We start from the raw sequence: 16,372 nt of genomic DNA, 5'->3' as shown, positions 1-16,372 counted from the left end.
AAGCAGAAGTTCATGTCTCAAACTCACATCTGATTCAGAAAGAGCTCTGCTCCAGAAGCACCTTTCCTAGATGGTCCTTGTTCGTCTTTATTTTGGCATCATCAATAAATTGGGTTTACTGCAGTGGTATCCCAACACTGTAGTGAGATATGGATGGATGGGTGTCACCAACCAAAATGGTTGGTGCTACCTTTCCCATTTGGGAAGTAAACATAGTTGGAAGACATTGGGAGACTGCATCTCAAGGCCATATGTTGCACAGACTGCTTGGGGGTAGCATCCCTGTAATGGACTTCCCAGTTGGACCGCTTCACAGTCATCATTGGGAGTTGTACTTTGGAGCAGCCATCCTTCTGTAAATCTTCTGCATGACCCAGAAGTGCTTCCTGGAGACAATACTATTGCGCCAGAAGTGCACTGGGGGTCTGGCTTTAAAAGGAGCCTTCTGCCTGAAAGGAAGAAGTAAAGGAAAGTAAAGGAAGTCTGAGTTGGGAGAGGAGGAGGACTAAGCTGTAACAGGCAGGTAGATGAATATTGTCAAAAGCTCATCTGATAGAAATAAGGAACACAGGTGGGAACAGAGCTTTAAGAGGTGTAATGCTTCATTTGGTTGGAGTGCATGTGTGTAAATTCAGTTGGCAGCCCACAGGCTAGTCAGGGCATTAAGCTGATTAGAAGGACCAACTGGGACATTCGGCAATTGGTTGTCATCTTTTTCTGTGTTTGCTCCATATTTCAAAACAAGTTTTTACACTTCCCTTTTACTTTTATGTTAAAAAACATCTCTTGTGCCTTTTGGTTTTCTTGGTCATTTTTTGGTTTGGGGATGGCTCAACAGTGCCCTCTAGAGGCCACATAAATCAAGTGAGAATTACAATGCAATTGGCAAAGGAAGGTTTTGAATACTAACCAAAACGCAACTGCTGACTAATGGCCAAACCCTAACTTACTAAAGCTCTTAATCAGGTTGGTTTCGTGTAGAGGAGCGGATTCTCCCACTGGCATGTGTGCAGCAGGTCTGCTACTGCAGAAAAGACAGCAGTACTGCAATTCTTCCTGGCTCAATACTACCCCCTCCCTGACACCTCTATTATATTCTCTAGAATATTGGTGAAAGAGTGGGATGGTTGTCAGGACTGGACTGGGGTCCAACCCCTGGTTCATGTCCAGGACCGGATTAAGAGCTTTGGGGGCCCGTAGCACATTTCAAATTTGGGGGCCCTTTTGGTCTGCATCATCTGAAGTTTAGATTCTGAACAGTTCAAACCAGACTAAATAATTATTTTACTCCCGATTATAATAAGAATCTTATAATATTTATGTGAATTTTATGTGTTGGGCCCCTAAAGTTTTGTTGTGTAAGAAATTTACAGTTTAAAAACGTAAAGATAATATTTTTAAAGACCAGTTTTTCAATGCTACACTTTTTCATTAAATATTGGGTCCACCATTTGGGGGCCCCCGAAATTGCGGGGCCCGTAGCATATGCTACATGTGCCTATTGGTTAATCTGGCACTGTTCATGTCATTTTCTAATAAAAAGGGGTACAGAGGTTTGTCTCACATACGAGGGGCGAGGGGATAAAGACATCCAAGAGGATGGACTGGGGTCTGAAACACAATTTAAAGAAAGAACTGAGGATGGAGCCCCTGTTCATTCCAAACAACAGCGCCACAGGGATTGTTGGGAACTTTTTCTCTAAATAATCACTATCATCACCACTGCAATGATTCCAATGGAAGTGCTTCGTCACAACCGATCTGATGGAATCTGCATATGAAGAGCTCAGTTCACTATTGCAAATGCTGAACAAATATGGGACAGCTTTAGTTTATAAAGGCTGGACAAATTTGTATAACACAGCTGTAAACTACAACACTTTCCACCAATCAAAATCAAGACATCGGTCCATCTAACACTGTATGTTTTGTAAAGACAGAAAGGTACCTAAACAAAAGTCTTTGGCAAGACATCTTATCATTAAATAGGGGAGTTGCTATAAAGTTAATGAAAGCTACAGCATACAGTATGATCTCCTCATCTCAATGGTAAATGTATTGTCACATGAAGTCTTCGTAGCACAAAAACAACATTACAGGACCCTTCAAGTCTGTGCTGGGTTCTGTGGACATCTAGTTTCTAGTTATCTGGGTCACATAATTGTAATTCTTTCCCATTTTTTATGAGAAGGAAAAACATATTTGGAATATGGTTGATAGGCAGAAAAGGTCTGCATGCATCTACTTATGCAATAGCTCTCTGAGTGAAAGTGTCACAATTCCCACCTTACTAAAATGAAGTGGTGATTTCAATGAGCAGATCTAGAGAAGTAGTTTGGACAAAACACAAGTTGATACAGAAGGGTCTCAGTATCTAAAACGAATGGGCTAGACAAGCTTGAAAGCAAAAGACATATCTGAGTAGAAACTGCAATGAAAATCAAAGTGCCAGAGGTTTCCCATACTAAACAGAAGGTTGTTACTTCAAATCGAGAGGACACCTTATGAGAAGGATTTAGGAGTTCTAGTGGACTCTAAGCTATTGACTTCCCGACAGCGTTCAGAAGCCATTAAGAAGGCAAACAGAATATTAAGTTATATAGCGTCTTGATATGTGGAGTGCAAGTCCAAGGAGGTTCTGCTAAAGCTTTATAACACACTGGTGAGACCTTATCTTGATTACTGTGTGCAGTTTTGGTCTCCTGACTACAAAAAGGACATAGCAGCACTAGAGAAGGTCCAGAGAAGAGCGACTAGGCTGATTCCAGGGCTACAGGGGTTGAATTATGAGGAAAGATTAAAAGAGCTGAGCCTATACAGTTTAAGCAAAAGAAGATTAAGAGGTGACATGATTGAAGTGTTTACAATTATGAAGGGGATTAGTACAGTGGATCAAGACTGTTATTTTAAAGTGAGTTCATCAAGAACACAAGGACACAGTTGGAAACTTGTTAAGGGTAAATTTCGCACAAACATTAGGAAGTTTCTCTTTACACAAAGAACGATAGACACTTGGAATAAGCTACCAAGTAGTGTGGTAGACAATAAGACTTTAGGGACTTTCAAAACTCAACTTGATGTTTTTTTTGGAAGAATTAAGTGGATAGGACTGGCGAGCTTTGTTGGGTTGAATGGCCTGTTCTCGTCTAGAGTGTTCTAATGTTCTAAAAAAAAGAAATAAAAATGCAGACAGTGTTAACAGAGTCTGACCTGACTCTTCAATCCAACATCACATGCAGCTATATGCCCATAAGACACGCCCTTAGCAACGTGTGGCATCATAGCAACCAAATTCAAAAGTCACCAAGTGCATCATTACACACAGTGTTAAAATGGTAAGAAATAATTAATAAATATTTAACATAAGCTTAAGAAGATGGCAATATCACAAATGCTGATTAAATTGTGACACAGAGAATAACCAATTCATTTAAATTATTCCACTAATGCATGCTTTTTCTTAACCTGCTTTATCCATTAAAGGGTCACAGGTAGTCAATGACTTTACTTGTCTTAAGGCAGTAGCCAAGCTAGGAAGTGACACCTTCTCATCGCCAAGCTCATTTAGAGACGCTACTTACCATAACATAATGACTGCAAAAGCAGCCACACACACATGGAGCCAGCATGCAGAACTCACACAGGCTGTGAGTGGGAATCCAAATACCTGGAGCTGTAAGGTGGGAGAGCTCACCACTGCGCTGCTGTGCCACCCACCCATTTTCCATTCCATCCATTTTCTAAACCTGCTTGTCCTGAGTAGGGGGCCGCAGGTAGCTGTAGCCCACCCTAGCAAGCGTCGGGCTCAATGCCTGGACGGGGTAAACACACACACACCAGAGGCCAATTTAACATCATCAGTCCTCCTAACCTGCGTGTCTTTGGACTGTGGGAGGAAACCCAACATTCAAAAATGACACAAAAAGGATCATGTTGTAATTTAGCAGAGGAACATACAGCAAAAAGCATGTGTCACTAACTACTAGAACCCTGGGGTCATCTGGACACTTGTTTTTTTGTTAAACTGTATTTTTGCGAGTGTTGATGAGGCCCTTCAGTTCTATATTTAAGTTGAGGCTTTATTTACATAAGTTTTATCAAATGCCACTGAAGAAAATTATTTTGTTATGGAAATAAAGTAGATAACCTTTTTTATTGGCTTTGTTGTCTTCTGTCCTCTACCTATGATGAGCAAGCTGAATTTAAATTAATCATAAAACAGGAAAATGTAACAAATTGTCTAGAATGAAGTAAAACAGGAGTTTAATTCAGAGTATGGCATGCCTGTGTAGTAATGATATTGTGGTTGTAAGTAAATGTTTACCTATATGGTGCATCAGTGGGCAGGGAGCACCGTCTGATCCTCGCTGTGCTTTGACTACTGACTGCATCATGGATGGAGGCCTGGGGAGGCCAGACGAAGCAGAAAAGTCTAATAGCATTTTTGTAGAGTCACAAGCATTGTGCTACATTTACATCACATCCTAAATCACATTTCATAAATTGTTTGGAACACACAGTTGTTAAATAACCTAAATCTCACTTCCAATAGCACGTTTAAAAATGTGAAATTATGAAAAAGTACACAAGTTCTGTGAGTGATATTGAAATGACAGAAAACTTTTAATTTGGTTTGTCTGCTTTTGAAGGCTTTCATATTTTTAAATGAGTTAGAGAATGTATACATGGGGCGGCACGGTGGCGCAGTGGGTAGCGCTGCTGCCTCGCAGTTGGGAGATCTGGGGACCTGGGTTCGCTTCCCGGGTCCTCCCTGCGTGGAGTTTGCATGTTCTCTCCGTGTCTGCGTGGGTTTCCTCCAGGCGCTCCGGTTTCCTCCCACAGTCCAAAGACATGCAGGTTAGGTGGATTGGCGATTCTAAATTGGCCCTAGTGTGTGCTTGGTGTGTGGGTGTGTTTGTGTGTGTCCTGCGGTGGGTTGGCACCCTGCCTGGGATTGGTTCCCTGCCTTGTGCCCTGTGTTGGCTGGGATTGGCTCCAGCAGACCCCCGTGACCCTGTTTGGATTCAGCGGGTTGGAAAATGGATGGATGGATGTATACATGGCATTATACACACATACATACACTTTTTTCGTGGCAATACTGCACTGTAGAGAGAACAGGAAGCAACCATAGAGGAAAACGCAGCTTGGGATGGTGAAAGTAGCCAATTCGAATTTGAAACTGTAACTCCCAGCAGTCCCTGCAGTGGCTCCGATTGGTCTTCTGCTGAGTGTGTAGGGGCTGTTAGGGTCAAAGGATGTCAGCACAGCTTTTAAAAAGGGGCCAGTGACCAAAAGAAAAAAAGTTTTTATAATTTGTGTTTCAAGTTCCTGTCTCTCTGCCTGCCTTCTGTTTGGGTTACCTGTACTTATTCGTTTTGTCCTGGATCGTTTCGTGGTTGGGGTCTGGATTGTCTGCCATCTGCACTGTGTACATGAGGACTGTAAGTGGATTCATGGCTATCCTGCGAAGAAAGGAGCTCTCCTGTACCCATCCACCCATATTCACCATTTCAATAACTACCGGTAGGACAATCTTTCCATTCCCATTCAACGTGTGGATCTCTGGACTATCTGTCTTCATCATTACATTTCATCTGTTGCCGTTTTTCATGTACTTTACCGTGGGTGTTTTGTTGGTGCTTTGTTGTATTTAATGTACAATCGCCGTAAGGGGAACAGGGGTGGTATCGTTGTATTCATTTGTTTTCATTACATTCTTTATTTGCTGTTTGATTACCGGTTTGCTTTATTTTTGTCTCTGTTTGTGAGTGTGTGTGGGTCGGGTCAAGGCTGGGTGCGTCCATGGAATCTCCACCATAAAAAAAAATAAATCACCATCTTCTCGACGGTGTGAATCTTAGCAGCACCAGACCGCTACAGCGTTATTCATTTCTCCTTGCTGCTGATTGACTGTTGTCCTGTGACGCATCTCCAGCTGAGTGTTCTCATGTTTTCCAATTTGTTCTTCTTAATGCTTAAATCGCCGCAACCAGCTATAGTCATTTCCCAGTGCCATTTGCCAGCACGTAGGAGCCGAGTATATTTGGCAACATACATTCATTGAACACCGCAACCAGCTATTGTCGGTTCCCAGTGCAATTTACCAGCATGCCTGGAGCTGATCAGTCTTTGCCGTACATTCGTTGAGCAGCCAGCTCATGACCACTGCTGGCCCCTGCAGCACTGCAGCCTCACCGTCTCTGGGATTGAGCCGCTGCACTAGACTAGCCTGCCATTATCAGCGCTTACCTCTGTGTGCTTGCGTGCAGCCAGTTCAAGTGCAGTTGGCTCGGTGATTTCATCCATGGCATCAGTTGCACCTTGTACATATTGTTCCAGTGGTTTTTTAGATAGTTTTACAGTTCATTAGCAGTGTGTATAATGATTAGTGTTGCAGTAATTGTGATGCTCTTTGTATGAAAAAAATGTGTTCCATTAAAATTTCACTTTTTCTTTGTGAATTGTGACGTTTACTTAAAGTGCAGCAAAAAAGTTTTTGGCATCCAGGGATGCATTAACCCCCAAGTATGTGGCAGTTTAAGGGTTAAAGCCCCAAGATGCCATCGAAAACACCCTACACCTTCTAAGGCTTCTGGCAATGAAAATGCGCTTGCATGAATTACAGTACATATAGCGGTAACATCGGACTTTTACATTCTAGCACTGTGGGTGACATATCAGTACAGTACTGTACAGTATACCGGTTTACCTTTACATTCTTTTTTTAGGTAATGTATTAAGCTGAGGTTGAAATGAAATTAATGTGTTTTGGGGGCATATTTAGGGTTTAAATTATAAAAATAGGCATTTTTTAACCACATCCATAATTCACGGTTTTTCACAATTCGCGGGTGCTCTACAAACGTAACCCCTGCGAATTTCGAGGGTGTACTGTATATATACTTACCTGGCAGGGGAGATACCATGATCACTAAGGTGGTTCTCCCAGGGCGAGGCTCATCCATAGATGACCCCTGTGATTTCTCCAAATGCAGAGAACTCGACTGCATAATTTGTAGTAGTGGGGGACTGCGTTCAAGCTCTCCCTTTTTGCAGTCAAATTCTCCATTGTTGTTTGGTTTGGTTCAGCGACAGCACACTCCAAATGTAAATTACAGCATGTTGTGAGGTCTGCTGAGAAAATAATTGGCTGTGTTCTTCCATCTGAGGCAGACCTGTATCCGTCTCATATCACTAACCATGTCAAAAGGATCACCATGGACTCATCTCACCCAGCTCATCACTTATTCCAAAACTCCCCTCTGGTAAACGCTTCGGGTCAGTTAAAACTAAAAACCTAAAACAGACACTTCATTGGTTTCTTTCCCAGAACCATTGTCCTCTCAAACCAGTAATTCATCCTGCCTTCTTTGTATATTTATGTGTTCTGTCATATACTGTATGACAGTGTGTGTGTTTGCAGTGTTTGTATATGTGTGTGTGCGCACGTGCATACACACCACACACACACTTTCACTTGCACATCATCATTTGCACATCTCCTTTATAATTGTACTATTCTGCAATGTTGTTTGAAGTTTTTCTTTTTAACTTATTTTATTTATGTTATTTGTATGTGATGTTATGTTCCATTATAAGCAGATTCAAATCTACCAAGTCAAATTCCTGTACATGAAGTGCTGGTGAATAAAAGTGATGCTGATTCTGATTCTGATATTCAGGTGTCCTAAGTGTTTTGAAAGACATGCAGGGTTCATGGACTGTCGATGCTGAATTGCCCCCGATGTGTGTGTGTGTTGGCCCTATGATGGACTGGCGCCCAGTCCATGAATTGTTCCTTGCCTTAAGCCGGATACTTGTTCGTTTGTCTCGAGCTTCCACTCTGGATAAGTGTGTTTAGAAAATGGATGGATTGATGGAAAGTTAGAGCATATTCATTTTTTTTAGATCATCAAAAGACATTTTTGTTCAATAAGTACTACAAATAGCACTTGACATTGCATGGGTAAGTCATTTTCAACTCTCGTCTGTTTGTCTGTTAGTCAGGCTTCAGTCTGTTCTGATGTTTTGCTTGCTGAGAGCCACCAGGTGGCACTGTCATTCAAACTACAGTAATCCCTCCTCCATCACGGGGGTTGCGTTCCAGAGCCACCCGTGAAATAAGAAAATCCGCGAAGTAGAAACCATATGTTTATATGGTTATTTTTATATTGTCATGCTTGGGTCACAGATTTGCGCAGAAACACAGGAGGTTGTAGAGAGACAGGAACGTTATTCAAACACTGCAAACAAACATTTGTCTCTTTTTCAAAAGTTTAAACTGTGCTCCATGACAAGACAGAGATGACAGTTCTGTCTCACAATTAAAAGAATGCAAACATATCTTCCTCTTCAAAGGAGTGCGTGTCAGGAGCACAGAATGTCACATAGATAGAGAAAACAATCTCTAGCAAACAAATCAATAGGGCTGTTTGGCTTTTAAGTATGCGAAGCACCGCAGCACAAAGCTGTTGAAGGCGGCAGCTCACACCCCCTCCGTCAGGAGCAGACAAAGAGAGAGAGAGAGAGAGAGAGAGAGAGAGAGAGAGAGAGAGACAGAGTTTGTTTTTCAGTCAAAAATCAATACGTGCCCTTCGAGCTTTTAAGTATGCGAAGCACCGTGCAGCATGTCGTTTCAGGAAGCAGCTGCACAAAAGATAGCAACGTGAAGATAATCTTTCAGCATTTTTAGACGAGTGTCCGTATCGTCTAGGTGTGCGAACAGCCCCCCTGCTCAATCCCCATACGTCAGGATCAGAGAAAGTCAGCGCAAGAGAGAGAGAAAAGTAAGCAATCTAGCTTCTCAGCCATCTGCCAATAGCGTCCCTTGTATGAAATCAACTGGGCAAACCAACTGAGGAAGCATGTACCAGAAGTTAAAAGACCCATTGTCCGCAGAAATCCGCGAACCAGCAAAAAATCCGCGATATATATTTAAATATGCTTACATATAAAATCCGCGATGGAGTGAAGCCGCGAAAGGCGAAGCGCGATATAGCGAGGGATCACTGTACAGTGAAAAACAAAAAAAAAAAATAAAAAACAAAGGTACCCCCAGGGTCAAAATTTTGGGCTGGGATTAAAGTATACAGTCTTCTTACAGCCCACTGATCAAATGAGGAAGGTGTGTAAATATGCACACACATACACAGACACACACACACACACACACACTTTTGAGCTTTATGTATTAAATTTTGTCGCAAGGTGAGTGTGTGATGTGACACTGAAGTTTGCTCAGACTGTCGCAGTGCTGTCTGTGCAGGTAGGACATTCAAACTTAAGGCGCGGACACGAGCGTGAGACTTTGCGGTCATTTCAGTCGCTTGAACTGACTGCTTGAAGATCTGTTTTACTGACAGGAGTGGCGACCTGACGTGCAAACGAGAAAAATACACAAAACAAAATATACAAGTTGACCTCTGTCAAGCTAAATCTGAAACTGTTTTTAAGGCTAGATGGCGTGCAAGAAGGAATTGCTTAGGAACAATGCATTGAATCATTGTGTTCGTTGTTTATTAACATAATTACATTAGCTGTGGCCTTAGAAAATAAATATATTTTTTGCGATTTATTTTAGTAGCATAGTGTATCCATGGGGGGAGCAGGCCCTCCTGCTCCCGCGACCCCCCCAGCTTAAACTCTGCCCATGGACTAGATATGTGCAGTGTACCTGGTTTTTGAAAGGTCCTGTCTGTGAGGATTTTACAGGTTACCCACTGAAGTGCCTTTAAAGGAGAGAACAAAGACCTGTACAGTATATCATATTAGTGGACACTGAGTAGTAAAACCTTCTTAAGGCACCTCCATCACATTGGTGGACAATACCACACCGTGCTTAAAACATGTGTATTGCATTCGTGGACGCTGAGTACCACATCACACATAAATCACATTTTACCACATCCTAAATAAAACTTCACAATAAAGTATTTCACTATAGTGCAATTCATAACTAAATACTTTTATTATAAATTATTTTAATATTTTTGCACAGTGAGATACAACCAATTAATAATTCATAAAGCACTTACTTTCCATTATGTACTGTGGCTATAAGGATTTAAAGTCAGGGATTTTCTTTTTCATTATTTCTCGACTGTGGTAATAGTGATTTCTCTCTCAAATAAAGAGAAAGGACAGTCATGGTTTCAGTGATCTTTTAGGAGGCAAACAAAAAGTGAAAAAGGAAAGAAAATCTTTTAAACAAGAAATCAATGCAAACAATTGAGTTCAGCCCTTTTTTCTATTTGAACAGGCAGTGGATTTTCTAAGATAGCTGCTTTTCAATTTTAACAATTTGTTTCAATAAACGGGATGCACAGTTGCATGGTGGACATACAGCTTTGGAGTTCTGGTTATCATATCCCAGCCCGGCCATGTTCTCCTTTGTCTGGTTGGGATTTTTTCACTGGGTGGTCTGCTTGTCCTCCCTGATTATTAAGAGACTCTTAAATGGCCTTGTATGAGTGACTGTAGTCAGGGCCGGTGAGTTAAATAATGTCACCTGAGATGAAACCCTCATACAGAGTGGATTTTGTGCACAATTCGTATATTTCATCTCACGCCATTTAGTTATTCACTAAAATTAAATTAACGCACCACAGAAAGACAGAGAGGCAGGAAAAAAAACATGAATGAAAAATGAACAGAAAAATAATTGATACAAATCTGTAATTATTTTAGGCATGTATCATTTGTTACGTTGTTGTTTGTTATCATTTTATGGTGCTCTCTGTAGCTGCATTTACCCAAAATTACCAAAATCTGCAACTTCAGTATGCTTCATGGGATTCTGGCAAAAGCTTGACGCGTTAAAATGATTCCACAGACAAAATATCTTTTGTAAACATTCAAAGCAAAACAGTTCACACAAAAATAGAGAAAAATTGGTATTGCAAAGTAAAGAAAGGTTCTGATTTAAAAAAAGGGTTCTGTTTAAGGCTTATATGTCTTATTTGTTTCTTTAAGTTCTCTCATACAGTTGAACATTTCCAAACTGTATGCTTACTAATATTCATGCTGTAAATGGATCTTTTAAGTCACTGCCAGCAGTGGGACTTGTTCTAAACTCAACCGACTCAACTGTATCTTAGTTATAGCAAGAAAAAAGGGGACGGGGGGTGAAAGTGGACTCTCTTGTGGTTCATTGAGTAATGGAGTGTTCGGGTAGTGTTGCTATTGTCATTGAATCTTTTTGCTGTGATTAGGGTTAACTCCAAATCAAAAAAAGTAAGGTCTCCAAAATTCATCCAAGAAACGGGCCAGGATCTTCACTGGTCTGCCCAGTAGAGGCTCACTTAGTCTAGTAAGGTCTCAAATATTATATGCTAGCTTCAACAAGAGAAGGTCCGAAAATGGGAAGATGTCAAAACAACTATAATTTTTACAAAAATAAAGCAAAAGCCCAAAAGGAGAAGGGTAACTGTAAACCTCAGGCCTGATCACAAATAGGGCAACAAAGAATCTTTATACGTAAATAAAAGATTTATTACAGTCAGTCAGTCAGTCAGTCATCTTCCAACCCACTCTATCCTAACACAGGGTCACAGGGGTCTGCTGGAGCCAATCCCAGTCAGCACAGGGCGCAAGGCAGGAAACAAACCCCGGGCAGGGCGCCAGCTCACCTTAGTAGCAAGAAAGTTCTATTTCATATTAACGTAAAAAACGATACTGTTTTCTATGGCTATGAAAGAAAGTTATATTCTTATTCAAATTAAGCAAACACTAACATGAGTTTAACTTAAAGCATTAACTTTCTAAGATTGCCTCTTACACTCTCCATTAAGCAAGATTATTTGTGATTATTCATGCCAAAATTAAAAGCAATCCAATGTGTTAACTAATCTAAAATGTGCTGTAAATGCCCATGATGCATTTAAGTCTGGCATGGTTTTATCGTATCATTAGTAAAAATATCAATTAAACAATCGATTGCATTTTGCTATGCCATGAAATTTCAATGTCAGTTTAAAATGCAATACAAAAGCACGTTGCATTGTAATTCATCTCCATACATCATGTGTAATAACGAATAGCAAACCAAATGTATTGCGTTTTACTTAGCAGCAACTCAAGTCAGTTGCATTTTAATTTCAAGACCTTGTCTTAATTGTGCCAAAACTAAATATCATCAAATGACCAATCAGCATCAAAAGATGGGGCAACAGGTGTCAATAGTTGTGGTAAGAGGCATTTCAATCACGAGTGTGCTCAACCAGCACTAAAGATAACAAACAGGAAGTTGATAAGGCAGGGGATCTGCCATCTCAATGAACGGGTGGACGTTGGTAATGTAAATGAATTTTTCATTCTCTTATGTGTCAAAAGAAGGGAAAAATATAGAATACTATCTGGTTTTCACAGATGGATTGAATGAAAAGCTAAAAGGAAACCATGCTCGGTGATGCTAACAAATGTTTCACTATATTTAGTGTTTATTTAAAACTGCTAACAGCCCACACTTCAGATGTAACTGCATGGCTTATTTTAACATGTATTTAAAGAAAACAACTTCAGACAACTTAACATAAGAGTAAATGTTTTTAGGAAGACCTTCAGTTAATCACTCCAGAGTCCCAATTGATGAACGTAATGCCAGGCGCCAGAACACAGGAATGTTTAGAAGTGGAGCGCCTTTAACCTCCACTGTTGACGCCCCTTGTCCCACCTTCAGTCTCTGATTGGTCATTGGATTGCATTCAGTTTTGGCACAATGAAAGCGTCATCTCGAATTGAAATGTAATACACTCGGAGCTGCCGCTAAGACAGCTGCAGTACATTTGCATTTTAAATTTGCACTTTAAGTTTTTTAAATGTTAATTTTTTTAAAACTTTAAAATGCACATTAAATTATGAAATGCGATCCATGGACATGAATTGAAACTGCAATACACAACACAAAAATTGTGTGGTGTAGCAAAAAGCAGTTGATCATCTGGTTAATATGTTTTTATTGTGACCAGATAAAACCGTGCTAAAATGAAATGCACCACATGTGCATACATTACATTTTAATATAGTTAACACGTTGGATTGCATTTATCTTCCATACTCCATGTGTACACCTTTTAGAAAATGTTTTGTTTTTTTCTTGGAGTGAGGTGGATGAAAGGCATAAATCACTTCCTAGTAGATTATCACACAGATTAATAATCCTGTCACTTGTCACCGTATTCTCTGAGCTCCAGTTTCAAAATCATTGAAAAAAATGTAACATTGTTATAGGCAAAGAAAAAAAATCAGAGAAGAAGTGAAAGTAATCTGGCACCTTACAAAGCAACATTTCTCAGCAATGCAATTTTAATCTCGCCTGACCTTTATTTAGCAAATATTCTTGCAAATGGGAGTTTTTTTTATTCATTAACTCTGGTAATCATAATCTATTCTCTGACAGGAAGATCTACTTAATTATACAGTATGCATTTTATAACTGTATAATTAGAAACTCTAAGGCAGGTGTACACAGGCACCCAAACTGATAATACAGTAAATACGTTGGCCCCCCAGCACAGGGTTCATAGCACTATAATCAATGTCAAAGATATTTAGTACTGCAGGGGACCCTTTGCACAATTTAAAATGAAACTGACATGGAAGAACTACGACCAGGTCAGATATTGTGCTACAGACAAAGACAAATTTTCCACACGTTATTATACCTGTTACAAAAACATTTTTAGCAAAATGAGTGATGTTGAAGATGACCAAAATATGGTGTGGCGGGCGACCGGGATGCCCCTTTTTCTTATGTTCCGGGGGAGCAGCCATAGGCTCTAAGTACCTCCCCCGGGACGCTTGGTGGCAGCCTCCCTAGCTGACGATGGTGCCTCAGTTTCCCGCAGGGCTCCATGGGAGATGGAGTTCTCCACAACCCTTTTGGGATCTGGGGTGGCCACCATGGGGTACTGCATGGATCCTGGAGCCAGCTTGGACAACTCAACAGCTCCGCCCGGAAGTGCAATCAGGAACAGGTGATCAAGCACCTGGAGCACTTCCGGGTGGGCTATAAAAAAGGACCGGCAACCACCACTCAGGGCCAGAATCGGGAGGAAGAGGACAATGTTGCCTGGGAGGAGTGGTGGTGCCAGAAGAAGGGTTGTTATTTGTGTTGGCATTACTGTGCTTGGAACTGTGTTGTGACTGGAGGGTTCACGGTGAAGACATGCCCACGAGTTGAAGAAAAAATAAAAGTCCTTTGTGTTTTTACACATACCTCAGTGTCAGTGTGTGCCGGGTCGGGCGCTATAGTGGCCTGTTTCACAATGGACATACGTAAGTGACTTCACATATCTGAATGACTGAAATATGGCGAGACTAGAATATACTTAGTGTGCTTCCCGGTTAAATTATTCTACTGTTTTTAAACAAATGTTTTCAATGGTGTTTTTGTATGAAAAGTCACTTATCATCATAGCTGAAGTTTTCCTAGCATTTCAAGTCCATGTTGTTCAAATGTGGCTACACCCAAACATGGGCTTGTATAACATTTCAGGTCAGTCATTGGGTGATAAAACTAAAGTGAGTGCTTAATATTAGGTGGAATTTTTAGGCTGTAAACACATAATAAAAGAAATTTGTCGATATAAGAGTCAACATGGCATAATGGTTATAAGACAATGCATGCCACTAGAGCAGCTTCTTGAGAACATTGTCTAAAACAAACCATACATGGCCCAAAATATGTGGACACCCGTTCAAATTATTGAGTTGAGGTGTTACATTGCCATAGCCATGCCATCTCTATTGATAAACACTGGCAATAGATTGGGTTGTACTGAAGAGATTATTGACTTTAAACATGGCACTGTCACAGGCTGCCTCCATTGCCATGAGTTAGTATGTAAAGTTTCTGCTCTGCCTGATCTGCTCTGGTCAATTGTAAGTGCCATTATTGAAAGTGAGAGCATTACAGAGAAACAACAGCTCATTCACAAAGCGGTAGACCACACAAACTGGTAGAGTGGGGCTGGTGAGTACTAACGCACATAACATGTAAAAAATCTCCTATCCTCTGTTGCATCACTCACAGCAGAATTCTGAAATGCCTCTAGAAACAACACCAGCATGAGAACTTTGCATCAGGAACTTCATGAAATAGGTTTCCGTGGCCAAGCAGCTGCACACAAGCCTAAGATCATTACGCAAAATGCTGACCGCAAGCTGGAGTGGTGCAAAGTATGTCACCATTGGGCTCTGGAGTAGTGGTAACGTGCTCTCTGCAGTGATGAATAACGCTTCTCTATCTGTTAGTCTAATGGGTGAATCTGGTTTTGGCAGATGTTAGGAGAACACTGTCATTCAGAGTGCATAGAGCCTACTGTTAAGTTTGGTAGAAGAGGAATAATGATCTGGGCTGTTCTTCAGTGTTTAGGATAGGGCCCTTGATTCTACTGAAGGGTACTATAAATGTTACAGCATGCAAAGACATTTTAGATTTAGACAATTGTGCGCCCCCAACTTTGTGACAACAGTTTCTTGAAGGTCCTTTTTCTAACCCATCATGATCGTGCCTCTATGCACAAAGCCAGGCCCATAAAGACATGGAGGAACCTGAGTGGCCTGCACAAATCCTTGACCCCAAACATTTTCAACACCTTTGGGGTGAATTGCAATGCCAATCAGAACCTGACCTCTCACAAATGCTCCATTTTCTAGAATGGGCACAGATTTCCACAGCCTCACTCCAAACATTTTGTGCAAAGCTTTCACAGAAGTGTGGAGACTATTATACTGTAGCTATAAAGGGGGAGCAGCTCCATATTAATGCCCAACAAGATCACAGAGGTGTGATGGTCAAATAATCCACAAACATTTGACTTTGTCATGTGCCATGTTTACTCGAGAAAATCAAACAACTTATATCTTCTTGGTAAAGACCTGTGTCAGATGTTGTAGCTGTTGCAATGCACTCAGATTCACACCGTCATTAAAACAGTGATTTAAATGGTTATTGAAGCCATCATAAAACAGACAGATATAACACAGTATCACAAATGAAGTGATAATTAAGAAAACAAAGAAGAAGAAAAACATTAACAACCACCACACATGCAAATCCCATCCGATTTACTCCAACAGCGATAATTATTTAACTAACACACATAACAATGAAACCCAAAAACTCACTTACCAAAAAACCATCAACTATAAACGCTGATGACAAAAGTCTGAACACAGTCCGGTACAACAAATGCAAATGATGAACTTGAGTGGCGCAACAACCCCTGTGAAGAGTCTTCTGAATTAAATATAATGTCTTGCCTTACCAGGTTTCAGTTGTCGCGTGAAGATTTGAAGTGGTTGGGAGTGCACCCCTGATGTAGACGTGTCCAACATGACAAAACCACATGAACAAGCAGACACTGGG

At 40.8% G+C, this 16,372-nt stretch overlaps 1 pseudogene; it reads left to right on the top strand.

Annotated features, from left to right (window-relative positions):
- Positions 1–6,902: 6,902 nt before the first annotated feature.
- On the top strand, positions 6,903–7,053 carry LOC114665503 (uncharacterized; annotated as a pseudogene).
- The last annotated feature ends 9,319 nt before the right edge of the window (positions 7,054–16,372 follow it).

This window comes from Erpetoichthys calabaricus, chromosome 14 (assembly GCF_900747795.2).
Source record: "Erpetoichthys calabaricus chromosome 14, fErpCal1.3, whole genome shotgun sequence".
Lineage (NCBI taxonomy): Eukaryota > Metazoa > Chordata > Cladistia > Polypteriformes > Polypteridae > Erpetoichthys > Erpetoichthys calabaricus.
This window is presented reverse-complemented; position numbering and strand designations above follow the sequence as displayed.